Below are 27,292 nucleotides of genomic sequence, written 5' to 3' on the forward strand. Positions count from 1 at the left end.
AAAAGTAAAAAAAAAAACCAAGAAGAAGTAAGGAGACCTAAACTTATGGGGGTTTCTCCTGGCACATTCCATTCTAATTTAAAACCTAGGAACACGACTTCCTGGAAGGCTCTGCTGCCTTAGTACCCAGATTTGGGAACGGAGAAATGAGGCCTCCTTGTGGCCATTTCCCACAACAGCAGCTTAAACACATTGCTAAAGGTCACTAAATATTCACCAAACTTGCATTTATTTAAATGACTCCTGCCCTCCAAAAATTCCTGGGGTCGAAAATCGACCAAAGTTTCAAAAGAGGGCAACCTTTCAAGATGACAATTTCAAGAGGTATATTGTACTCACATTTTTTTTAACAGAAAACAAAAAGGCGAGGAAAAATGATGAATTTTAGGAATTTTTAAAGACATGCAAACCCAAATTACAAAAACCGATCAGCTCACAGCAGTCAGAATGGCCATTAGCAAAAATGCTGCAAACAATAAATGCTGAAGTGATTGTGGAGAGATGCTTGCCCTCTCTTCTATGGGGGACGTGGTAAGAGCCACTAATGAAAACACAATGGAGGTGCTTTGAACATTGAGCTACAGGTCAATCATTCACACCCAGTGCTGGGCGTAACCCCTGAGAAATGAGAATCAAAAAGTCACAGGCTGGCAATCCTGCACTCCAGCAATATTTACCATAGCCAACACTTGGAAGCAACGAAAATATCCATCAATACAGGAATGCACCAAGAAGAAGTGGTCTAGGTACACAATGGAATATTACTCCAATAAAAACTATAAATTAAATTTAAAAAACAAACAAAAGTAAGGAGACATCCGCTTTTGTGGGTTTATCCGGGCACATTCCACTCTAATTTATAACCGAGGAACACCACTGGCCGGGAGGGCTGTTTCCCTAGTTACCAGAGTGGGGGACGTAGAGAGGCTGCCGTCCTCTGGCCGTTACCTGCAAAAGCAGCTTTGAAACCTGTGCTAATGCTCACTTCATATGAACAAGTACGGCAGGGCTGTAAATGAAACCTGCCCTCAAAATGTTTAGAGGGAGGTAAATGGCCAAAGCATTTCAAAATGTGACACATACTTTAAGAAAACACTTTGAAGAACTAAGCTGTAATCACAGATTGAAAAATAAAAGCACGTGCCTTAAAGCTCAATTTCAACGGATTATGAGACACATGCAAATTCAACCACAAAGAGGTATTATCTCAAACCAGTCAGAATAACCATCAGCAAGAAAACTATAAACAATAAATGCTGAAGGTGTTGTGGAGAAATGCATACGCTCAACTTTAAGAGGGACGTAACTTGGAAAGAGCCACTAATGAGAACTGAATGGAGGTGTCTTTAAAAGGGAAATATTGAGCTACCATATGATCCAGCAGGCCCCTTCCTGGACCTATACCCTCTGAAGACAGAACTGGAAAGACACAGGCAGGCAAAACTGCACTGCACAGTATTACAATAGCCAAGATATGGAAGTAACCAAAAAGTCCACCAACAGATGGGGGGACAAAGAAGAACTGCTACATGTAGAGATGGAATATTAGCTAGCGAAAAAATGAAACAAGGCCATTTGCAGCACCATAGATGAGTCTAGAAATAATCACGCAACTTGTAGTAAGTGAGAAAGCGAAAGACACATATCCTATCCTATCACTTGTAGGTGTTACCAAAAAATTGATACCAATGAAGATATTTCCACAGAGAAAGGCAATCACAGATTCATTAAACAAACTTATGGTTCACCAAATGGAAAGGTGTGTGAGGATTGGATACATTACGGTATTGGGGTTAACAGAGATATACAAACACATGTGAAATACAGAATCACCAAAGACCTACAGAATACCAAGAGAAGACTACTCAACATTGTGTCATAGCCTACATGGGAAAAGGATACGAAGAAGAATAGATATATGTATATGTGTGAAAGAACCACATCTTGCACACCTAGAGCAAACAAAATATTGTAATCAAATTTGCTGTGATAAAAAATAAAAATTTACTTAAAAATACGAACAAGAAGTAATGAGAAGGGGGTGCTCGGGCTCCGGCCCGCAGTTCGAGCGGCGAGAGTGCTCAGAGACGCGACGCGGGCCAGAGGGGAGTGAGCGGGCGCCTCAGTGTCCCTCCCCTTCCCACCCCTCGCCTCGCCGCCTTCTCCCCCCTCAGCCGGACCGGAATTATGTGATCCCGGAAGTTCCGGCGCCAATGCTGTGTGGGATAAACAGTAATGGCGGAGGCTGCAGCTCCGGGAACAACAGCCACAACATCAGGAGCAGGAGCGGCAGGGGCGGCGGTGGCAGCGGCCTCCCACACCCCTATCCCCACAGTCACCTCCCCGTCCCTGGGGGCACGGGATGTGACAGCGACGGCAGCGGCGGCGGCGGGACCAAACAGGTCACCTGCAGGTATTTCATGCATGGGGTTTGTAAGGAAGGAGATAACTGTCGATACTCATGTGACCTCTCTGACAGTCCATATGGTGTAGTGTACAAGTATTTTCAGCGAGGGTACGGAGACCGCTGCAAATATGAACACAGCAAGCCATTGCAACTGCTACAGATCTAACTGCAAAGTCACCCCTTGCTGCTTCCTCAAGTCTCTCATCAGTAGTTGGACAGATTGGTGAAATGCATATGGGCGAAGCTGAGTCAAGAAATTCAAACTTTTCAACTGTAGGAGCGCGTTCAGAAGACTGGGTGAACGCCATTGAGTTTGTTCCTGGGCAGCCCTACTGTGGCCGTACTGCCCCTTCCTCCACTGAAGCACCCCTGCAGGGCTCAGTGACCAAGGAAGAATCAGAGAAGGAGCAAATTGCAGTGGAAACAAAGAAGCAGATCTGCCCCTATGCTGCAGTGGGAGAGTGCTGATATGGGGAGAACTGTGTGTATCTCCATGGAGACGCGTGTGATATGTGTGGGCTACAGGTCTTCCATCCAGTGGATGCTGCCCAAAGATCACAACATATAAAATCTTGCATCGAGGCCCATGAGAAGGACATGGAGCTCTCGTTTGCTGTGCAGCACAGCAAGGACATGGTGTGTGGGATCTGCATGGAGGTGGTCTATGAGAAAGCCAACCCCCGCGAGCGCCGCTTCGGAATCCTCTCCAACTGCAACCACACCTACTGTCTCAAGTGTATTCGCAAGTGGAGGAGTGCTAAGCAATTTGAGAGCAAGATCATAAAGTACTGCCCAGAATGCCGGATCACATCTAACATTGTCATTCCAAGTGAGGACTGGGTGGAGGAGAAAGAAAAGAAGCAGAAACTCATTCAGAAATACAAGGAGGCAATGAGCAACAAGGCGTGCAGGTATTTTGAAGAAGGACGTGGGAGCTGCCCATTTGGAGGGAACTGCGTTTACAAGCATGCGTACCCTGATGCCGTAGAGAGGAGCCACAGAGACAGAAAGTGGGAACATCAAGCACATAGCGGGCCCAACGAAGGAACCACTTCTGGGAGCTCATTGAGGAAAGAGAGAACGGCAACCCCTTTGACAACGACGAAGAAGAGGTTGTCACCTTTGAGCTGGGCGAGATGTTGCTTGTGCTTTTGGCTGCAGGTGGGGACGACGACCTGACAGACTCTGAAGACGAGTGGGACTTGTTTCACGATGAGCTGGAAGATTTTTATGACTTGGATCTATAGCAGCTTTGCTGGGCGTGTGAACTGGTCTGCTGAGCCTCAGACGGCAGCCCTCCCCGCTGGTGGCAGCAGTGCCCGTGGTTCTCTTCTAGGCAGGTCTCTCAAGTCCAGGTGCTGTCGTAATAATTTTTACCCAGGGCCTGTCTTCTCAATCCCTCACCTTTCCCCAAGGAGTATGTTGTTTTCTCTGTTTAAAAAAGTTCCACAATGAATCTTAAAGTTAGTTTTCTTGTAACATGAATTTAACGGTCAGACAGAGTGTAGGTTTGCTGCGTCATCTGTTTTCAGCCAGATTCACACAGTTCAAGGGTAGCATTTCCGGATTTCCAGTACTCATTTTTGAGGACCCCAGGTTCAAAAGTAACAGCATTGGCCCTGCTTTTGGGTCCAAGAATTGGGGTGATAGGTGAAGGATCTGAACTGTGGCATGTAGCCTTCTGCTATAGACTTAGGCGGATGCTTGAGGTTTCTGGTGAATTCTGCACATCTGTGTTTTTATATCTGTTCCCTGCCCTGGAATCCCCACCCTGTGCACTCGTTCTGTGGTTTTCGTCTCTTGTTTAATTGCACACAAGTACTACTGCTGGGTAACCAGAACCAGGTGCGACTGTGTTGAGATTTTTACTGTGTTTAGCCTGATAGGAAAATTGTGAAAGAACACATATAAAGATATAGCGGAATAAAATAAATGCAGAGTTGGAAGTTGACTCCCAAGGGCTGATAGACTTGGTACGTGTGAGTGTGCAACAAGCTTCTCATCCCTGCATAGATGCAGTGTCTGTAGCCTTAGTGGAAAAACTCAAGTTTACTGGTTTCAGCCTCGTGTGGCAAATAGATCTTAAAGAACAAAGCAGTATATTGGTAGCTGTTAATAGAGCAGGGCTAGCTCTGTCTATATAAATAGGGAAATGGGCTTAGCCATAGAGGTTCAACTATCTGGTTATCTCATGTATTAACACACATTGGGTCTCAGTTACACAGTTGTATTTAATGTTTTATGATCTCCTAGACTTTCTAGTCCAGGCACTTTTTGACAAGCCTTTGTCCTCATTTGAGGGGTTTTGTTGTCGGGTTGTTGGGTCCGTTTGTGTGGGTATTTGCCTCATGCCATCCCTGAGCTTTGCAGCTAGACAGGTGTGATTCAAAACTATGTTCTAAGGTGTTTCCTGTAGTGGAGTAATTGGTTTGCAGTAGTAAGTCATGTTTTTCCACTAAAAGGGGACGGAGGGGTGGTAATCCACGAGATAAGCTAAAGTTAAATTGTTAGAAGAATTCCTTGATCAGAAAATATAAATTTGCGTTTTGTTGCTCTATTTCCTGAAAGTAACTTGGAGATAAACCTGATTTGTCCATCTACTGCTTTGATCCCTTGGATACCACTCATACTTTCACGTTAAGCAAAAACAAGTAATTCTTGCAGGGGTCTCTGTCTTTTTCAGCAGCCCTTTTGTAAGACGCACTTTTCCCAAATAAAACAATTTTAAACCTCCCTCCCCCCCAAAAAAAGAAGTAATGAGACATAAACTTAAAGGGCTTTTTCCTGGCACATTCCATTCTAGTTTACAACCTAGAACACCACTTCAATTAAGGCTCTGTTGCATTAGTAACCAGATTTGAAAAGGAGAAATGCTGCCGCCTTGTGGCCGTTTCCCACAAGAGCGACTTTACACCCACAGCTAATGGTCATTAACATTCAGAAGGACTCGGGGCCATAAAGGACACCTGCCCTCAAAAATTGTGCTGAGGTAAGGAATGGACAAAACAATTCAAAACAGGCCAATTTTTCAAGAAGATAGTATGAAGAGTGAAGTTTTACTCACTCTCTTTATAAAAAACAGGAAAATGGATAAAAGCTCAACCTCAGGAAGTATTAGACTCATGCAATCTAATCTACAAAAAGGTTTCAACGCACACCAGTCGACTGACCATCAGCAAAAAGTCTACAAACAATAAATGCTAAAGGGGCTTTAGAGAACTGTGTACCCTCTACCTGCTGGTGAGACGTAAAGTCGTAAGAGCCAACAATGAGAACAGAAAGGAGCTGCATTAAAAAGTAAAAATTGAGGTACCATTTAATCCAGCAGGCACGCCACTGGGCCTCTCACCTGAGAAGACCAGAATCGAGAAGACATAGGCTGCAAAAGCTGCACTGCAGCCTTATTCACAATAGCCAAGACAGTGAAGCAACCAAAATGTTCTTCAACAGGTGAATGGATAAAGAAGAAGTGGTCCATGTACACAATGGAATATTAGCCATGGAAAACAATGAAACACTGCTCTTTGAGGCACCACAGGTGAACCTGGGCATAATCACCAAACATGATGTAAGTCGGAAAGCAAAAGACCTATATCCTATGATATCACTTACAGGGGTTAGCTAAAAACTGACACAAATGAACATATTTCCACAGAGAAAGACGCTCACAGAATTAGAAAACAAACTATGCTCATGTAAAACGAAAGGTGGGGGGAATGGATAAATTAAGATTAGTGTTACTATACGTATACAAATACATATTATATACATTTATCAAAAAGACCGACCATATAGCAAGGGAGGTCTACAGAACACTCTGTAGTATTTTACGTGGGAAGAGGATCTGTACAAGAATAGACATATACAATGTACAAATGAACCAGATTCTGTACACCTAGGACAAACAATAGTCTAATCTTTACCCCGATTAAAAAAAGTAAAAAAAAAAACCAAGAAGAAGTAAGGAGACCTAAACTTATGGGGGTTTCTCCTGGCACATTCCATTCTAATTTAAAACCTAGGAACACGACTTCCTGGAAGGCTCTGCTGCCTTAGTACCCAGATTTGGGAACGGAGAAATGAGGCCTCCTTGTGGCCATTTCCCACAACAGCAGCTTAAACACATTGCTAAAGGTCACTAAATATTCACCAAACTTGCATTTATTTAAATGACTCCTGCCCTCCAAAAATTCCTGGGGTCGAAAATCGACCAAAGTTTCAAAAGAGGGCAACCTTTCAAGATGACAATTTCAAGAGGTATATTGTACTCACATTTTTTTTAACAGAAAACAAAAAGGCGAGGAAAAATGATGAATTTTAGGAATTTTTAAAGACATGCAAACCCAAATTACAAAAACCGATCAGCTCACAGCAGTCAGAATGGCCATTAGCAAAAATGCTGCAAACAATAAATGCTGAAGTGATTGTGGAGAGATGCTTGCCCTCTCTTCTATGGGGGACGTGGTAAGAGCCACTAATGAAAACACAATGGAGGTGCTTTGAACATTGAGCTACAGGTCAATCATTCACACCCAGTGCTGGGCGTAACCCCTGAGAAATGAGAATCAAAAAGTCACAGGCTGGCAATCCTGCACTCCAGCAATATTTACCATAGCCAACACTTGGAAGCAACGAAAATATCCATCAATACAGGAATGCACCAAGAAGAAGTGGTCTAGGTACACAATGGAATATTACTCCAATAAAAACTATAAATTAAATTTAAAAAACAAACAAAAGTAAGGAGACATCCGCTTTTGTGGGTTTATCCGGGCACATTCCACTCTAATTTATAACCGAGGAACACCACTGGCCGTGAGGGCTGTTTCCCTAGTTACCAGAGTGGGGGACGTAGAGAGGCTGCCGTCCTCTGGCCGTTACCTGCAAAAGCAGCTTTGAAACCTGTGCTAATGCTCACTTCATATGAACAAGTACGGCAGGGCTGTAAATGAAACCTGCCCTCAAAATGTTTAGAGGGAGGTAAATGGCCAAAGCATTTCAAAATGTGACACATACTTTAAGAAAACACTTTGAAGAACTAAGCTGTAATCACAGATTGAAAAATAAAAGCACGTGCCTTAAAGCTCAATTTCAACGGATTATGAGACACATGCAAATTCAACCACAAAGAGGTATTATCTCAAACCAGTCAGAATAACCATCAGCAAGAAAACTATAAACAATAAATGCTGAAGGTGTTGTGGAGAAATGCATACGCTCAACTTTAAGAGGGACGTAACTTGGAAAGAGCCACTAATGAGAACTGAATGGAGGTGTCTTTAAAAGGGAAATATTGAGCTACCATATGATCCAGCAGGCCCCTTCCTGGACCTATACCCTCTGAAGACAGAACTGGAAAGACACAGGCAGGCAAAACTGCACTGCACAGTATTACAATAGCCAAGATATGGAAGTAACCAAAAAGTCCACCAACAGATGGGGGGACAAAGAAGAACTGCTACATGTAGAGATGGAATATTAGCTAGCGAAAAAATGAAACAAGGCCATTTGCAGCACCATAGATGAGTCTAGAAATAATCACGCAACTTGTAGTAAGTGAGAAAGCGAAAGACACATATCCTATCCTATCACTTGTAGGTGTTACCAAAAAATTGATACCAATGAAGATATTTCCACAGAGAAAGGCAATCACAGATTCATTAAACAAACTTATGGTTCACCAAATGGAAAGGTGTGTGAGGATTGGATACATTACGGTATTGGGGTTAACAGAGATATACAAACACATGTGAAATACAGAATCACCAAAGACCTACAGAATACCAAGAGAAGACTACTCAACATTGTGTCATAGCCTACATGGGAAAAGGATACGAAGAAGAATAGATATATGTATATGTGTGAAAGAACCACATCTTGCACACCTAGAGCAAACAAAATATTGTAATCAAATTTGCTGTGATAAAAAATAAAAATTTACTTAAAAATACGAACAAGAAGTAATGAGAAGGGGGTGCTCGGGCTCCGGCCCGCAGTTCGAGCGGCGAGAGTGCTCAGAGACGCGACGCGGGCCAGAGGGGAGTGAGCGGGCGCCTCAGTGTCCCTCCCCTTCCCACCCCTCGCCTCGCCGCCTTCTCCCCCCTCAGCCGGACCGGAATTATGTGATCCCGGAAGTTCCGGCGCCAATGCTGTGTGGGATAAACAGTAATGGCGGAGGCTGCAGCTCCGGGAACAACAGCCACAACATCAGGAGCAGGAGCGGCAGGGGCGGCGGTGGCAGCGGCCTCCCACACCCCTATCCCCACAGTCACCTCCCCGTCCCTGGGGGCACGGGATGTGACAGCGACGGCAGCGGCGGCGGCGGGACCAAACAGGTCACCTGCAGGTATTTCATGCATGGGGTTTGTAAGGAAGGAGATAACTGTCGATACTCATGTGACCTCTCTGACAGTCCATATGGTGTAGTGTACAAGTATTTTCAGCGAGGGTACGGAGACCGCTGCAAATATGAACACAGCAAGCCATTGCAACTGCTACAGATCTAACTGCAAAGTCACCCCTTGCTGCTTCCTCAAGTCTCTCATCAGTAGTTGGACAGATTGGTGAAATGCATATGGGCGAAGCTGAGTCAAGAAATTCAAACTTTTCAACTGTAGGAGCGCGTTCAGAAGACTGGGTGAACGCCATTGAGTTTGTTCCTGGGCAGCCCTACTGTGGCCGTACTGCCCCTTCTTCCACTGAAGCACCCCTGCAGGGCTCAGTGACCAAGGAAGAATCAGAGAAGGAGCAAATTGCAGTGGAAACAAAGAAGCAGATCTGCCCCTATGCTGCAGTGGGAGAGTGCCGATATGGGGAGAACTGTGTGTATCTCCATGGAGACGCGTGTGATATGTGTGGGCTGCAGGTCTTCCATCCAGTGGATGCTGCCCAAAGATCACAACATATAAAATCTTGCATCGAGGCCCATGAGAAGGACATGGAGCTCTCGTTTGCTGTGCAGCACAGCAAGGACATGGTGTGTGGGATCTGCATGGAGGTGGTCTATGAGAAAGCCAACCCCCGCGAGCGCCGCTTCGGAATCCTCTCCAACTGCAACCACACCTACTGTCTCAAGTGTATTCGCAAGTGGAGGAGTGCTAAGCAATTTGAGAGCAAGACCATAAAGTACTGCCCAGAATACCGGATCACATCTAACATTGTCATTCCAAGTGAGGACTGGGTGGAGGAGAAAGAAAAGAAGCAGAAACTCATTCAGAAATACAAGGAGGCAATGAGCAACAAGGCGTGCAGGTATTTTGAAGAAGGACGTGGGAGCTGCCCATTTGGAGGGAACTGCGTTTACAAGCATGCGTACCCTGATGCCGTAGAGAGGAGCCACAGAGACAGAAAGTGGGAACATCAAGCACATAGCGGGCCCAACGAAGGAACCACTTCTGGGAGCTCATTGAGGAAAGAGAGAACGGCAACCCCTTTGACAACGACGAAGAAGAGGTTGTCACCTTTGAGCTGGGCGAGATGTTGCTTGTGCTTTTGGCTGCAGGTGGGGACGACGACCTGACAGACTCTGAAGACGAGTGGGACTTGTTTCACGATGAGCTGGAAGATTTTTATGACTTGGATCTATAGCAGCTTTGCTGGGCGTGTGAACTGGTCTGCTGAGCCTCAGACGGCAGCCCTCCCCGCTGGTGGCAGCAGTGCCCGTGGTTCTCTTCTAGGCAGGCCTCTCAAGTCCAGGTGCTGTCGTAATAATTTTTACCCAGGGCCTGTCTTCTCAATCCCTCACCTTTCCCCAAGGAGTATGTTGTTTTCTCTGTTTAAAAAAGTTCCACAATGAATCTTAAAGTTAGTTTTCTTGTAACATGAATTTAACGGTCAGACAGAGTGTAGGTTTGCTGCGTCATCTGTTTTCAGCCAGATTCACACAGTTCAAGGGTAGCATTTCCGGATTTCCAGTACTCATTTTTGAGGACCCCAGGTTCAAAAGTAACAGCATTGGCCCTGCTTTTGGGTCCAAGAATTGGGGTGATAGGTGAAGGATCTGAACTGTGGCATGTAGCCTTCTGCTATAGACTTAGGCGGATGCTTGAGGTTTCTGGTGAATTCTGCACATCTGTGTTTTTATATCTGTTCCCTGCCCTGGAATCCCCACCCTGTGCACTCGTTCTGTGGTTTTCGTCTCTTGTTTAATTGCACACAAGTACTACTGCTGGGTAACCAGAACCAGGTGCGACTGTGTTGAGATTTTTACTGTGTTTAGCCTGATAGGAAAATTGTGAAAGAACACATATAAAGATATAGCGGAATAAAATAAATGCAGAGTTGGAAGGTGACTCCCAAGGGCTGATAGACTTCGTACGTGTGAGTGTGTAACAAGCTTCTCATCCCTGCATAGATGCAGTGTCTGTAGCCTTAGTGGAAAAACTCAAGTTTACTGGTTTCAGCCTAGTTTGGCAAATAGATCTTAAAGGATAAAACAGTATATTGGTAGCTGTTAATAGAGCAGGGCTATCTCTGTCTATATAAATAGGGAAATGGGCTTAGCCATAGAGGTTCAACTATCTGGTTATCTCATGTATTAACACAAACTGGGTCTCAGTTACACAGTTGTATTTAATGTTTTATGATCTCCTAGACTTTCTAGTTCAGGCACTTTTTGACAAACTTTTGTCCTCATTTGAGGGGTTTTGTTGTCAGGTTTTTGGGTCTGTTTGTGTCGGTATTTGCCTCATTCCATCCCTGAGTTTTGCAGCTAGACAGGTGTGATTCAAAACTATGTTCTAAGGTGATTCCTGTAGTGGAGTAATTGGTTTGCAGTAGTAAGTCATGTTTTCCACTAAAAGGGGACGGAGGGGTGGTAATCCACGAGATAAGCTAAAGTTAAATTGTTAGAAGAATTCCTTGATCAGAAAATATAAATTTGCGTTTTGTTGCTCTATTTCCTGAAAGTAACTTGGAGATAAACCTGATTTGTCCATCTACTGCTTTGATCCCTTGGATACCACTCATACTTTCACGTTAAGCAAAAACAAGTAATTCTTGCAGGGGTCTCTGTCTTTTTCAGCAGCCCTTTTGTAAGACGCACTTTTCCCAAATAAAACAATTTTAAACCTCCCTCCCCCCCAAAAAAAGAAGTAATGAGACATAAACTTAAAGGGCTTTTTCCTGGCACATTCCATTCTAGTTTACAACCTAGAACACCACTTCAATTAAGGCTCTGTTGCATTAGTAACCAGATTTGAAAAGGAGAAATGCTGCCGCCTTGTGGCCGTTTCCCACAAGAGCGACTTTACACCCACAGCTAATGGTCATTAACATTCAGAAGGACTCGGGGCCATAAAGGACACCTGCCCTCAAAAATTGTGCTGAGGTAAGGAATGGACAAAACAATTCAAAACAGGCCAATTTTTCAAGAAGATAGTATGAAGAGTGAAGTTTTACTCACTCTCTTTAAAAAAAACAGGAAAATGGATAAAAGCTGAACCTCAGGAAGTATTAGACTCATGCAATCTAACCTACAAAAAGGTTTCAACGCACACCAGTCGACCGACCATCAGCAAAAAGTCTACAAACAATAAATGCTAAAGGGGCTTTAGAGAACTGTGTACCCTCTACCTGCTGGTGAGACGTAAAGTCGTAAGAGCCAACAATGAGAACAGAAAGGAGCTGCATTAAAAAGTAAAAATTGAGGTACCATTTAATCCAGCAGGCACGCCACTGGGCCTCTCACCTGAGAAGACCAGAATCGAGAAGACATAGGCTGCAAAAGCTGCACTGCAGCCTTATTCACAATAGCCAAGACAGTGAAGCAACCAAAATGTTCTTCAACAGGTGAATGGATAAAGAAGAAGTGGTCCATGTACACAATGGAATATTAGCCATGGAAAACAATGAAACACTGCTCTTTGAGGCACCACAGGTGAACCTGGGCATAATCACCAAACATGATGTAAGTCGGAAAGCAAAAGACCTATATCCTATGATATCACTTACAGGGGTTAGCTAAAAACTGACACAAATGAACATATTTCCACAGAGAAAGACGCTCACAGAATTAGAAAACAAACTATGCTCATGTAAAACGAAAGGTGGGGGGAATGGATAAATTAAGATTAGTGTTACTATACGTATACAAATACATATTATATACATTTATCAAAAAGACCGACCATATAGCAAGGGAGGTCTACAGAACACTCTGTAGTATTTTACATGGGAAGAGGATCTGTACAAGAATAGATATATACAATGTACAAATGAACCAGATTCTCTACACCTAGGACAAACAATAGTCTAATCTTTACCCCGATTAAAAAAAGTAAAAAAAAAAACCAAGAAGAAGTAAGGAGACCTAAACTTATGGGGGTTTCTCCTGGCACATTCCATTCTAATTTAAAACCTAGGAACACGACTTCCTGGAAGGCTCTGCTGCCTTAGTACCCAGATTTGGGAACGGAGAAATGAGGCCTCCTTGTGGCCATTTCCCACAACAGCAGCTTAAACACATTGCTAAAGGTCACTAAATATTCACCAAACTTGCATTTATTTAAATGACTCCTGCCCTCCAAAAATTCCTGGGGTCGAAAATCGACCAAAGTTAAAAAGAGGGCAACCTTTCAAGATGACAATTTCAAGAGGTATATTGTACTCACATTTTTTTTAACAGAAAACAAAAAGGCGAGGAAAAATGATGAATTTTAGGAATTTTTAAAGACATGCAAACCCAAATTACAAAAACCGATCAGCTCACAGCAGTCAGAATGGCCATTAGCAAAAATGCTGCAAACAATAAATGCTGAAGTGATTGTGGAGAGATGCTTGCCCTCTCTTCTATGGGGGACGTGGTAAGAGCCACTAATGAAAACACAATGGAGGTGCTTTGAACATTGAGCTACAGGTCAATCATTCACACCCAGTGCTGGGCGTAACCCCTGAGAAATGAGAATCAAAAAGTCACAGGCTGGCAATCCTGCACTCCAGCAATATTTACCATAGCCAACACTTGGAAGCAACGAAAATATCCATCAATACAGGAATGCACCAAGAAGAAGTGGTCTAGGTACACAATGGAATATTACTCCAATAAAAACTATAAATTAAATTTAAAAAACAAACAAAAGTAAGGAGACATCCGCTTTTGTGGGTTTATCCGGGCACATTCCACTCTAATTTATAACCGAGGAACACCACTGGCCGGGAGGGCTGTTTCCCTAGTTACCAGAGTGGGGGACGTAGAGAGGCTGCCGTCCTCTGGCCGTTACCTGCAAAAGCAGCTTTGAAACCTGTGCTAATGCTCACTTCATATGAACAAGTACGGCAGGGCTGTAAATGAAACCTGCCCTCAAAATGTTTAGAGGGAGGTAAATGGCCAAAGCATTTCAAAATGTGACACATACTTTAAGAAAACACTTTGAAGAACTAAGCTGTAATCACAGATTGAAAAATAAAAGCACGTGCCTTAAAGCTCAATTTCAACGGATTATGAGACACATGCAAATTCAACCACAAAGAGGTATTATCTCAAACCAGTCAGAATAACCATCAGCAAGAAAACTATAAACAATAAATGCTGAAGGTGTTGTGGAGAAATGCATACGCTCAACTTTAAGAGGGACGTAACTTGGAAAGAGCCACTAATGAGAACTGAATGGAGGTGTCTTTAAAAGGGAAATATTGAGCTACCATATGATCCAGCAGGCCCCTTCCTGGACCTATACCCTCTGAAGACAGAACTGGAAAGACACAGGCAGGCAAAACTGCACTGCACAGTATTACAATAGCCAAGATATGGAAGTAACCAAAAAGTCCACCAACAGATGGGGGGACAAAGAAGAACTGCTACATGTAGAGATGGAATATTAGCTAGCGAAAAAATGAAACAAGGCCATTTGCAGCACCATAGATGAGTCTAGAAATAATCACGCAACTTGTAGTAAGTGAGAAAGCGAAAGACACATATCCTATCCTATCACTTGTAGGTGTTACCAAAAAATTGATACCAATGAAGATATTTCCACAGAGAAAGGCAATCACAGATTCATTAAACAAACTTATGGTTCACCAAATGGAAAGGTGTGTGAGGATTGGATACATTACGGTATTGGGGTTAACAGAGATATACAAACACATGTGAAATACAGAATCACCAAAGACCTACAGAATACCAAGAGAAGACTACTCAACATTGTGTCATAGCCTACATGGGAAAAGGATACGAAGAAGAATAGATATATGTATATGTGTGAAAGAACCACATCTTGCACACCTAGAGCAAACAAAATATTGTAATCAAATTTGCTGTGATAAAAAATAAAAATTTACTTAAAAATACGAACAAGAAGTAATGAGAAGGGGGTGCTCGGGCTCCGGCCCGCAGTTCGAGCGGCGAGAGTGCTCAGAGACGCGACGCGGGCCAGAGGGGAGTGAGCGGGCGCCTCAGTGTCCCTCCCCTTCCCACCCCTCGCCTCGCCGCCTTCTCCCCCCTCAGCCGGACCGGAATTATGTGATCCCGGAAGTTCCGGCGCCAATGCTGTGTGGGATAAACAGTAATGGCGGAGGCTGCAGCTCCGGGAACAACAGCCACAACATCAGGAGCAGGAGCGGCAGGGGCGGCGGTGGCAGCGGCCTCCCACACCCCTATCCCCACAGTCACCTCCCCGTCCCTGGGGGCACGGGATGTGACAGCGACGGCAGCGGCGGCGGCGGGACCAAACAGGTCACCTGCAGGTATTTCATGCATGGGGTTTGTAAGGAAGGAGATAACTGTCGATACTCATGTGACCTCTCTGACAGTCCATATGGTGTAGTGTACAAGTATTTTCAGCGAGGGTACGGAGACCGCTGCAAATATGAACACAGCAAGCCATTGCAACTGCTACAGATCTAACTGCAAAGTCACCCCTTGCTGCTTCCTCAAGTCTCTCATCAGTAGTTGGACAGATTGGTGAAATGCATATGGGCGAAGCTGAGTCAAGAAATTCAAACTTTTCAACTGTAGGAGCGCGTTCAGAAGACTGGGTGAACGCCATTGAGTTTGTTCCTGGGCAGCCCTACTGTGGCCGTACTGCCCCTTCCTCCACTGAAGCACCCCTGCAGGGCTCAGTGACCAAGGAAGAATCAGAGAAGGAGCAAATTGCAGTGGAAACAAAGAAGCAGATCTGCCCCTATGCTGCAGTGGGAGAGTGCTGATATGGGGAGAACTGTGTGTATCTCCATGGAGACGCGTGTGATATGTGTGGGCTACAGGTCTTCCATCCAGTGGATGCTGCCCAAAGATCACAACATATAAAATCTTGCATCGAGGCCCATGAGAAGGACATGGAGCTCTCGTTTGCTGTGCAGCACAGCAAGGACATGGTGTGTGGGATCTGCATGGAGGTGGTCTATGAGAAAGCCAACCCCCGCGAGCGCCGCTTCGGAATCCTCTCCAACTGCAACCACACCTACTGTCTCAAGTGTATTCGCAAGTGGAGGAGTGCTAAGCAATTTGAGAGCAAGATCATAAAGTACTGCCCAGAATGCCGGATCACATCTAACATTGTCATTCCAAGTGAGGACTGGGTGGAGGAGAAAGAAAAGAAGCAGAAACTCATTCAGAAATACAAGGAGGCAATGAGCAACAAGGCGTGCAGGTATTTTGAAGAAGGACGTGGGAGCTGCCCATTTGGAGGGAACTGCGTTTACAAGCATGCGTACCCTGATGCCGTAGAGAGGAGCCACAGAGACAGAAAGTGGGAACATCAAGCACATAGCGGGCCCAACGAAGGAACCACTTCTGGGAGCTCATTGAGGAAAGAGAGAACGGCAACCCCTTTGACAACGACGAAGAAGAGGTTGTCACCTTTGAGCTGGGCGAGATGTTGCTTGTGCTTTTGGCTGCAGGTGGGGACGACGACCTGACAGACTCTGAAGACGAGTGGGACTTGTTTCACGATGAGCTGGAAGATTTTTATGACTTGGATCTATAGCAGCTTTGCTGGGCGTGTGAACTGGTCTGCTGAGCCTCAGACGGCAGCCCTCCCCGCTGGTGGCAGCAGTGCCCGTGGTTCTCTTCTAGGCAGGCCTCTCAAGTCCAGGTGCTGTCGTAATAATTTTTACCCAGGGCCTGTCTTCTCAATCCCTCACCTTTCCCCAAGGAGTATGTTGTTTTCTCTGTTTAAAAAAGTTCCACAATGAATCTTAAAGTTAGTTTTCTTGTAACATGAATTTAACGGTCAGACAGAGTGTAGGTTTGCTGCGTCATCTGTTTTCAGCCAGATTCACACAGTTCAAGGGTAGCATTTCCGGATTTCCAGTACTCATTTTTGAGGACCCCAGGTTCAAAAGTAACAGCATTGGCCCTGCTTTTGGGTCCAAGAATTGGGGTGATAGGTGAAGGATCTGAACTGTGGCATGTAGCCTTCTGCTATAGACTTAGGCGGATGCTTGAGGTTTCTGGTGAATTCTGCACATCTGTGTTTTTATATCTGTTCCCTGCCCTGGAATCCCCACCCTGTGCACTCGTTCTGTGGTTTTCGTCTCTTGTTTAATTGCACACAAGTACTACTGCTGGGTAACCAGAACCAGGTGCGACTGTGTTGAGATTTTTACTGTGTTTAGCCTGATAGGAAAATTGTGAAAGAACACATATAAAGATATAGCGGAATAAAATAAATGCAGAGTTGGAAGTTGACTCCCAAGGGCTGATAGACTTGGTACGTGTGAGTGTGCAACAAGCTTCTCATCCCTGCATAGATGCAGTGTCTGTAGCCTTAGTGGAAAAACTCAAGTTTACTGGTTTCAGCCTCGTGTGGCAAATAGATCTTAAAGAACAAAGCAGTATATTGGTAGCTGTTAATAGAGCAGGGCTAGCTCTGTCTATATAAATAGGGAAATGGGCTTAGCCATAGAGGTTCAACTATCTGGTTATCTCATGTATTAACACACATTGGGTCTCAGTTACACAGTTGTATTTAATGTTTTATGATCTCCTAGACTTTCTAGTCCAGGCACTTTTTGACAAGCCTTTGTCCTCATTTGAGGGGTTTTGTTGTCGGGTTGTTGGGTCCGTTTGTGTGGGTATTTGCCTCATGCCATCCCTGAGCTTTGCAGCTAGACAGGTGTGATTCAAAACTATGTTCTAAGGTGTTTCCTGTAGTGGAGTAATTGGTTTGCAGTAGTAAGTCATGTTTTTCCACTAAAAGGGGACGGAGGGGTGGTAATCCACGAGATAAGCTAAAGTTAAATTGTTAGAAGAATTCCTTGATCAGAAAATATAAATTTGCGTTTTGTTGCTCTATTTCCTGAAAGTAACTTGGAGATAAACCTGATTTGTCCATCTACTGCTTTGATCCCTTGGATACCACTCATACTTTCACGTTAAGCAAAAACAAGTAATTCTTGCAGGGGTCTCTGTCTTTTTCAGCAGCCCTTTTGTAAGACGCACTTTTCCCAAATAAAACAATTTTAAACCTCCCTCCCCCCCAAAAAAAGAAGTAATGAGACATAAACTTAAAGGGCTTTTTCCTGGCACATTCCATTCTAGTTTACAACCTAGAACACCACTTCAATTAAGGCTCTGTTGCATTAGTAACCAGATTTGAAAAGGAGAAATGCTGCCGCCTTGTGGCCGTTTCCCACAAGAGCGACTTTACACCCACAGCTAATGGTCATTAACATTCAGAAGGACTCGGGGCCATAAAGGACACCTGCCCTCAAAAATTGTGCTGAGGTAAGGAATGGACAAAACAATTCAAAACAGGCCAATTTTTCAAGAAGATAGTATGAAGAGTGAAGTTTTACTCACTCTCTTTATAAAAAACAGGAAAATGGATAAAAGCTCAACCTCAGGAAGTATTAGACTCATGCAATCTAATCTACAAAAAGGTTTCAACGCACACCAGTCGACTGACCATCAGCAAAAAGTCTACAAACAATAAATGCTAAAGGGGCTTTAGAGAACTGTGTACCCTCTACCTGCTGGTGAGACGTAAAGTCGTAAGAGCCAACAATGAGAACAGAAAGGAGCTGCATTAAAAAGTAAAAATTGAGGTACCATTTAATCCAGCAGGCACGCCACTGGGCCTCTCACCTGAGAAGACCAGAATCGAGAAGACATAGGCTGCAAAAGCTGCACTGCAGCCTTATTCACAATAGCCAAGACAGTGAAGCAACCAAAATGTTCTTCAACAGGTGAATGGATAAAGAAGAAGTGGTCCATGTACACAATGGAATATTAGCCATGGAAAACAATGAAACACTGCTCTTTGAGGCACCACAGGTGAACCTGGGCATAATCACCAAACATGATGTAAGTCGGAAAGCAAAAGACCTATATCCTATGATATCACTTACAGGGGTTAGCTAAAAACTGACACAAATGAACATATTTCCACAGAGAAAGACGCTCACAGAATTAGAAAACAAACTATGCTCATGTAAAACGAAAGGTGGGGGGAATGGATAAATTAAGATTAGTGTTACTATACGTATACAAATACATATTATATACATTTATCAAAAAGACCGACCATATAGCAAGGGAGGTCTACAGAACACTCTGTAGTATTTTACGTGGGAAGAGGATCTGTACAAGAATAGACATATACAATGTACAAATGAACCAGATTCTGTACACCTAGGACAAACAATAGTCTAATCTTTACCCCGATTAAAAAAAGTAAAAAAAAAAACCAAGAAGAAGTAAGGAGACCTAAACTTATGGGGGTTTCTCCTGGCACATTCCATTCTAATTTAAAACCTAGGAACACGACTTCCTGGAAGGCTCTGCTGCCTTAGTACCCAGATTTGGGAACGGAGAAATGAGGCCTCCTTGTGGCCATTTCCCACAACAGCAGCTTAAACACATTGCTAAAGGTCACTAAATATTCACCAAACTTGCATTTATTTAAATGACTCCTGCCCTCCAAAAATTCCTGGGGTCGAAAATCGACCAAAGTTTCAAAAGAGGGCAACCTTTCAAGATGACAATTTCAAGAGGTATATTGTACTCACATTTTTTTTAACAGAAAACAAAAAGGCGAGGAAAAATGATGAATTTTAGGAATTTTTAAAGACATGCAAACCCAAATTACAAAAACCGATCAGCTCACAGCAGTCAGAATGGCCATTAGCAAAAATGCTGCAAACAATAAATGCTGAAGTGATTGTGGAGAGATGCTTGCCCTCTCTTCTATGGGGGACGTGGTAAGAGCCACTAATGAAAACACAATGGAGGTGCTTTGAACATTGAGCTACAGGTCAATCATTCACACCCAGTGCTGGGCGTAACCCCTGAGAAATGAGAATCAAAAAGTCACAGGCTGGCAATCCTGCACTCCAGCAATATTTACCATAGCCAACACTTGGAAGCAACGAAAATATCCATCAATACAGGAATGCACCAAGAAGAAGTGGTCTATGTACACAATGGAATATTACTCCAATAAAAACTATAAATTAAATTTAAAAAACAAACAAAAGTAAGGAGACATCCGCTTTTGTGGGTTTATCCGGGCACATTCCACTCTAATTTATAACCGAGGAACACCACTGGCCGTGAGGGCTGTTTCCCTAGTTACCAGAGTGGGGGACGTAGAGAGGCTGCCGTCCTCTGGCCGTTACCTGCAAAAGCAGCTTTGAAACCTGTGCTAATGCTCACTTCATATGAACAAGTACGGCAGGGCTGTAAATGAAACCTGCCCTCAAAATGTTTAGAGGGAGGTAAATGGCCAAAGCATTTCAAAATGTGACACATACTTTAAGAAAACACTTTGAAGAACTAAGCTGTAATCACAGATTGAAAAATAAAAGCACGTGCCTTAAAGCTCAATTTCAACGGATTATGAGACACATGCAAATTCAACCACAAAGAGGTATTATCTCAAACCAGTCAGAATAACCATCAGCAAGAAAACTATAAACAATAAATGCTGAAGGTGTTGTGGAGAAATGCATACGCTCAACTTTAAGAGGGACGTAACTTGGAAAGAGCCACTAATGAGAACTGAATGGAGGTGTCTTTAAAAGGGAAATATTGAGCTACCATATGATCCAGCAGGCCCCTTCCTGGACCTATACCCTCTGAAGACAGAACTGGAAAGACACAGGCAGGCAAAACTGCACTGCACAGTATTACAATAGCCAAGATATGGAAGTAACCAAAAAGTCCACCAACAGATGGGGGGACAAAGAAGAACTGCTACATGTAGAGATGGAATATTAGCTAGCGAAAAAATGAAACAAGGCCATTTGCAGCACCATAGATGAGTCTAGAAATAATCACGCAACTTGTAGTAAGTGAGAAAGCGAAAGACACATATCCTATCCTATCACTTGTAGGTGTTACCAAAAAATTGATACCAATGAAGATATTTCCACAGAGAAAGGCAATCACAGATTCATTAAACAAACTTATGGTTCACCAAATGGAAAGGTGTGTGAGGATTGGATACATTACGGTATTGGGGTTAACAGAGATATACAAACACATGTGAAATACAGAATCACCAAAGACCTACAGAATACCAAGAGAAGACTACTCAACATTGTGTCATAGCCTACATGGGAAAAGGATACGAAGAAGAATAGATATATGTATATGTGCTGTGATAAAAAATAAAAATTTACTTAAAAATACGAACAAGAAGTAATGAGAAGGGGGTGCTCGGGCTCCGGCCCGCAGTTCGAGCGGCGAGAGTGCTCAGAGACGCGACGCGGGCCAGAGGGGAGTGAGCGGGCGCCTCAGTGTCCCTCCCCTTCCCACCCCTCGCCTCGCCGCCTTCTCCCCCCTCAGCCGGACCGGAATTATGTGATCCCGGAAGTTCCGGCGCCAATGCTGTGTGGGATAAACAGTAATGGCGGAGGCTGCAGCTCCGGGAACAACAGCCACAACATCAGGAGCAGGAGCGGCAGGGGCGGCGGTGGCAGCGGCCTCCCACACCCCTATCCCCACAGTCACCTCCCCGTCCCTGGGGGCACGGGATGTGACAGCGACGGCAGCGGCGGCGGCGGTACCAAACAGGTCACCTGCAGGTATTTCATGCATGGGGTTTGTAAGGAAGGAGATAACTGTCGATACTCATGTGACCTCTCTGACAGTCCATATGGTGTAGTGTACAAGTATTTTCAGCGAGGGTACGGAGACCGCTGCAAATATGAACACAGCAAGCCATTGCAACTGCTACAGATCTAACTGCAAAGTCACCCCTTGCTGCTTCCTCAAGTCTCTCATCAGTAGTTGGACAGATTGGTGAAATGCATATGGGCGAAGCTGAGTCAAGAAATTCAAACTTTTCAACTGTAGGAGCGCGTTCAGAAGACTGGGTGAACGCCATTGAGTTTGTTCCTGGGCAGCCCTACTGTGGCCGTACTGCCCCTTCTTCCACTGAAGCACCCCTGCAGGGCTCAGTGACCAAGGAAGAATCAGAGAAGGAGCAAATTGCAGTGGAAACAAAGAAGCAGATCTGCCCCTATGCTGCAGTGGGAGAGTGCCGATATGGGGAGAACTGTGTGTATCTCCATGGAGACGCGTGTGATATGTGTGGGCTGCAGGTCTTCCATCCAGTGGATGCTGCCCAAAGATCACAACATATAAAATCTTGCATCGAGGCCCATGAGAAGGACATGGAGCTCTCGTTTGCTGTGCAGCACAGCAAGGACATGGTGTGTGGGATCTGCATGGAGGTGGTCTATGAGAAAGCCAACCCCCGCGAGCGCCGCTTCGGAATCCTCTCCAACTGCAACCACACCTACTGTCTCAAGTGTATTCGCAAGTGGAGGAGTGCTAAGCAATTTGAGAGCAAGACCATAAAGTACTGCCCAGAATACCGGATCACATCTAACATTGTCATTCCAAGTGAGGACTGGGTGGAGGAGAAAGAAAAGAAGCAGAAACTCATTCAGAAATACAAGGAGGCAATGAGCAACAAGGCGTGCAGGTATTTTGAAGAAGGACGTGGGAGCTGCCCATTTGGAGGGAACTGCGTTTACAAGCATGCGTACCCTGATGCCGTAGAGAGGAGCCACAGAGACAGAAAGTGGGAACATCAAGCACATAGCGGGCCCAACGAAGGAACCACTTCTGGGAGCTCATTGAGGAAAGAGAGAACGGCAACCCCTTTGACAACGACGAAGAAGAGGTTGTCACCTTTGAGCTGGGCGAGATGTTGCTTGTGCTTTTGGCTGCAGGTGGGGACGACGACCTGACAGACTCTGAAGACGAGTGGGACTTGTTTCACGATGAGCTGGAAGATTTTTATGACTTGGATCTATAGCAGCTTTGCTGGGCGTGTGAACTGGTCTGCTGAGCCTCAGACGGCAGCCCTCCCCGCTGGTGGCAGCAGTGCCCGTGGTTCTCTTCTAGGCAGGCCTCTCAAGTCCAGGTGCTGTCGTAATAATTTTTACCCAGGGCCTGTCTTCTCAATCCCTCACCTTTCCCCAAGGAGTATGTTGTTTTCTCTGTTTAAAAAAGTTCCACAATGAATCTTAAAGTTAGTTTTCTTGTAACATGAATTTAACGGTCAGACAGAGTGTAGGTTTGCTGCGTCATCTGTTTTCAGCCAGATTCACACAGTTCAAGGGTAGCATTTCCGGATTTCCAGTACTCATTTTTGAGGACCCCAGGTTCAAAAGTAACAGCATTGGCCCTGCTTTTGGGTCCAAGAATTGGGGTGATAGGTGAAGGATCTGAACTGTGGCATGTAGCCTTCTGCTATAGACTTAGGCGGATGCTTGAGGTTTCTGGTGAATTCTGCACATCTGTGTTTTTATATCTGTTCCCTGCCCTGGAATCCCCACCCTGTGCACTCGTTCTGTGGTTTTCGTCTCTTGTTTAATTGCACACAAGTACTACTGCTGGGTAACCAGAACCAGGTGCGACTGTGTTGAGATTTTTACTGTGTTTAGCCTGATAGGAAAATTGTGAAAGAACACATATAAAGATATAGCGGAATAAAATAAATGCAGAGTTGGAAGGTGACTCCCAAGGGCTGATAGACTTCGTACGTGTGAGTGTGTAACAAGCTTCTCATCCCTGCATAGATGCAGTGTCTGTAGCCTTAGTGGAAAAACTCAAGTTTACTGGTTTCAGCCTAGTTTGGCAAATAGATCTTAAAGGATAAAACAGTATATTGGTAGCTGTTAATAGAGCAGGGCTATCTCTGTCTATATAAATAGGGAAATGGGCTTAGCCATAGAGGTTCAACTATCTGGTTATCTCATGTATTAACACAAACTGGGTCTCAGTTACACAGTTGTATTTAATGTTTTATGATCTCCTAGACTTTCTAGTTCAGGCACTTTTTGACAAACTTTTGTCCTCATTTGAGGGGTTTTGTTGTCAGGTTTTTGGGTCTGTTTGTGTCGGTATTTGCCTCATTCCATCCCTGAGTTTTGCAGCTAGACAGGTGTGATTCAAAACTATGTTCTAAGGTGATTCCTGTAGTGGAGTAATTGGTTTGCAGTAGTAAGTCATGTTTTCCACTAAAAGGGGACGGAGGGGTGGTAATCCACGAGATAAGCTAAAGTTAAATTGTTAGAAGAATTCCTTGATCAGAAAATATAAATTTGCGTTTTGTTGCTCTATTTCCTGAAAGTAACTTGGAGATGCCCCTGATTTGTTCATATACTGTTTTGATTCCTTGGATACCACTCATACTTTCACATTAAGCAAAAACAAGTAATTCTTGCAGGGGTCTCTGTCTTTTTCAGCAGCCCTTTTGTAAGACGCACTTTTCCCAAATAAAACAATTTTAAACCCCCCCCCCCAAAAAGTAATGAGACATAAACTTAAAGGGCTTTTTCCTGGCACCTTCCATTCTAGTTTACAACCTAGAACACCACTTCAGTTAAGGCTCTGTTGCATTAGTAACCAGATTTGGTAAAGGAGAAATGCTGCCGCCTTGTGGCCATTTCCCGCAAGAGCAGCTTTACACCCACAGCTAATGGTCATTAACATTCAGAAGGACTCGGGGCCATAAAGGACACCTGCCCTCAAAAATTGTGCTGACGTAGGGAATGGAGAAAAGAATTCAAATCAGGCAAATTTTTCAAGAAGATAGTATGAAGAGTTACGTTTTACTCACTCTCTTTAAAAAAAAAGGAAAATGGATAAAAGCTCAACCTCAGGAAGTATTAGACTCATGCAATCTAATCTACAAAAAGGTTTCAACGCACACCAGTCGACTGACCATCATCAAAAAGTTTACAAACAATAAATGCTGAAGGGGCTTTAGAGAACTGTGTACCCTCTACCTGCTGGTGAGACGTAAAGTCGTAAGAGCCAACAATGAGAACAGAAAGGAGCTGCATTAAAAAGTAAAAATTGAGGTACCATTTAATCCAGCAGGCACGCCACTGGGCCTCTCACCTGAGAAGACCAGAATCGAGAAGACATAGGCTGCAAAAGCTGCACTGCAGCCTTATTCACAATAGCCAAGACAGTGAAGCAACCAAAATGTTCTTCAACAGGTGAATGGATAAAGAAGAAGTGGTCCATGTACACAATGGAATATTAGCCATGGAAAACAATGAAACACTGCTCTTTGAGGCACCACAGGTGAACCTGGGGATAATCACCAAACATGATGTAAGTCGGAAAGCAAAAGACCTATATCTTATGATATCACTTACAGGGGTTATCTAATAACTGACACAAATGAACATATTTCCACAGAGAAAGACGCTCACAGAATTAGAAAACAAACTATGCTCATGTAAAAGGAAAGGTGGGGGGAATGGATAAATTAAGATTAGTGTTACTATACATATACAAATACATATTATATACATTTATCAAAAATACCGACCATATAGCAAGGGAGGGCTATGGAACGCTCTGTAATATTTTACATGGGAAGAGGATCTGTACTAGAAGAGACATATATAATGTACAAATGAAGCCGATTCTGTACACCTAGGACAAACAATAGTCTAATCTTTACCCCGATTTAAAAAAGTAAAAAAAAAAAACAAGAAGTAAGGAGACATAAACTTATGGGGGTTTCTCCTGGCACATTCCATTCTAATTTACAACCAAGAGCACGACTTCCTGAATGGCTCTGCTGCACTAGTACGCAGATTTGGGAACGGAGAAATGCTGCCTCCTTGTTGCCGTTTCCCCCAACAGCAGTTTTAATCCCATTGCTAAAGGTTACTAAATATTCTCCATACTTCTAGTTTTGTAATTGACACCTGCCTTCCAAGAAAATCCTTGGGTCAAAAATCGACCAAAAAGTTCAAAAGAGGGCAAACTTCCAAGATGACAATTTCAAGAGGTAGTTTGTACTCACACTTTTTTCTTTTTTTTTTTTTAACAGAAAGGAAAAAAGCATGGAAAATGATGAATTTTAGGAATTTTTAAGGATATCCAATCCCAAATTACAAAAACCGATCAGCTCACAGCAGTCAGAATGGCCATGAGCAAAAATGCTGCAAACAATGAATGCTGAAGTGACTGTGGAGAAATGCTTACACTTTGTTCTAAGGGGGACGTGGTAAGAGCCACTAATAAAAACACAATGGACGTTCTTTGAAAAGGGAAACATTAAGCTACCAGTCAATCAATCACACCCAGTACTGGGCCTATCCCCTGAGAAAATGAGAATCAAAAAGTCACAGGCTGGCAATCCTGCACTCCAGCAATATTTACCATAGCCAACACTTGGAAGCAACGAAAATGTCTTCAACATAGGAATGCACTAAACGAAGTGGTCTATGTACACAATGGAATATTACTCCAATAAAATATATAAATTAAATTTAAAAAACACACAAGAGTAAGGAGACATCAGCTTTTGTGGATTTATCCGTGTACATTCCAATCTAATTTATAACCGAGGAACACCACTGGCCGGGAGGGCTGTTTCCCTAGTTACCAGAGTGGGGAGCGTAGAAAGGCTGCCACCCTCTAGCTGTTATCTGCAAAAGCAGCTTTAAAACCTGTGCTAATGCTCACTTCATATGAACAAGTACTGCAGGGCTGGAAATGAAACCTGCCCTCAAAATGTATAGAGAGAGGTAATGGCCAAAACTTTTCAAAATGTGACACATACTTTAAGAAAACACTTTGAAGAACTAAGCTGTAATCACAGATTGAAAAATAAAAAGCACATGCTTTAAAGCTCAGTTTCAACGTATTATGAGACACATGCAAATTCAACCACAAAGAGGTATCCGCACACACCAGTCAGAATAACCATCAGCAAGAAAACTATAAACAATAAATGGTGAAGGTGTTGTGGACAAATGCATATGCTCAACTTTAAGAGGGACATAACTTGGAAAGGGCCACTAATGAGAACTGAATGGAGGTGCCTTTAAAAGGTAAACATTGAGCTACCATATGATCCAGCAGACCCCTTCCTGGACCTATAACCTCTGAAGACAGATTTGGAAAGACACAGGCAGGCAAATCTGCACTACACAGTATTACAATAGCCAAGATATGGAAGTATCCAAAAAATCCACCAACAGATGGGTGGACAAACAGGAACTGCTACATGTAGAGATGAAATATTAGCTATGGAATAAATGAAACAATGCCATTTGCATTACGATAGATGATTCTAGAAGTAATCATACAACTTGTAGTAAGTGAGAAAGCAAGACACATATCCTATCCTATCGCTTATACGTGTTACCTAAAAATTGATACCAATGAAGATATTTACACAGAGAAAGGCAATCACAGATTCATTAAACAAACTTATGGTTCACCAAAGGGAAAGGTGTGAGGATTGGATATATTAGGATATTGGCGTTAACATAGATATAGAAACACATGTGAAATATATAATAACCAAAAACCTACGAAATACCAAGAGAAGATTACTCAACATTGTGTCATAACCTACATGGGAAAACGATCCAAAGAAGAATAGATATATGTATATGTTTAAAAGAACCACATCTTGCACACCTAGAGCAAACAAAACATTTTAATCAAATTTG

The 27,292-nt window shown here is 43.6% G+C and overlaps 4 pseudogenes across 4 annotated transcripts; all 4 read left to right on the forward strand.

Moving 5' to 3' along the window:
* Positions 1-2,235: 2,235 nt before the first annotated feature.
* On the forward strand, positions 2,236-3,654 carry LOC309656592 (E3 ubiquitin-protein ligase makorin-1 pseudogene; annotated as a pseudogene). The gene has a single exon. The product of its transcript is annotated as an E3 ubiquitin-protein ligase makorin-1 pseudogene (transcript).
* A 4,921-nt stretch (positions 3,655-8,575) lies between these two features.
* Positions 8,576-9,994, forward strand: LOC309656563 (E3 ubiquitin-protein ligase makorin-1 pseudogene; annotated as a pseudogene). Its single transcript has one exon. The product of its transcript is annotated as an E3 ubiquitin-protein ligase makorin-1 pseudogene (transcript).
* A 4,919-nt stretch (positions 9,995-14,913) lies between these two features.
* On the forward strand, positions 14,914-16,332 carry LOC309656561 (E3 ubiquitin-protein ligase makorin-1 pseudogene; annotated as a pseudogene). Its single transcript has one exon. The product of its transcript is annotated as an E3 ubiquitin-protein ligase makorin-1 pseudogene (transcript).
* Positions 16,333-21,198: 4,866 nt separating this feature from the next.
* LOC309656558 (E3 ubiquitin-protein ligase makorin-1 pseudogene) lies at positions 21,199-22,617 on the forward strand (annotated as a pseudogene). The gene has a single exon. The product of its transcript is annotated as an E3 ubiquitin-protein ligase makorin-1 pseudogene (transcript).
* The last annotated feature ends 4,675 nt before the right edge of the window (positions 22,618-27,292 follow it).

Source organism: Balaenoptera physalus, assembly GCF_965194825.1.
Source record: "Balaenoptera physalus genome assembly, contig: SUPER_2_unloc_15, whole genome shotgun sequence".
NCBI classification, from domain to species: Eukaryota; Metazoa; Chordata; class Mammalia; order Artiodactyla; family Balaenopteridae; genus Balaenoptera; species Balaenoptera physalus.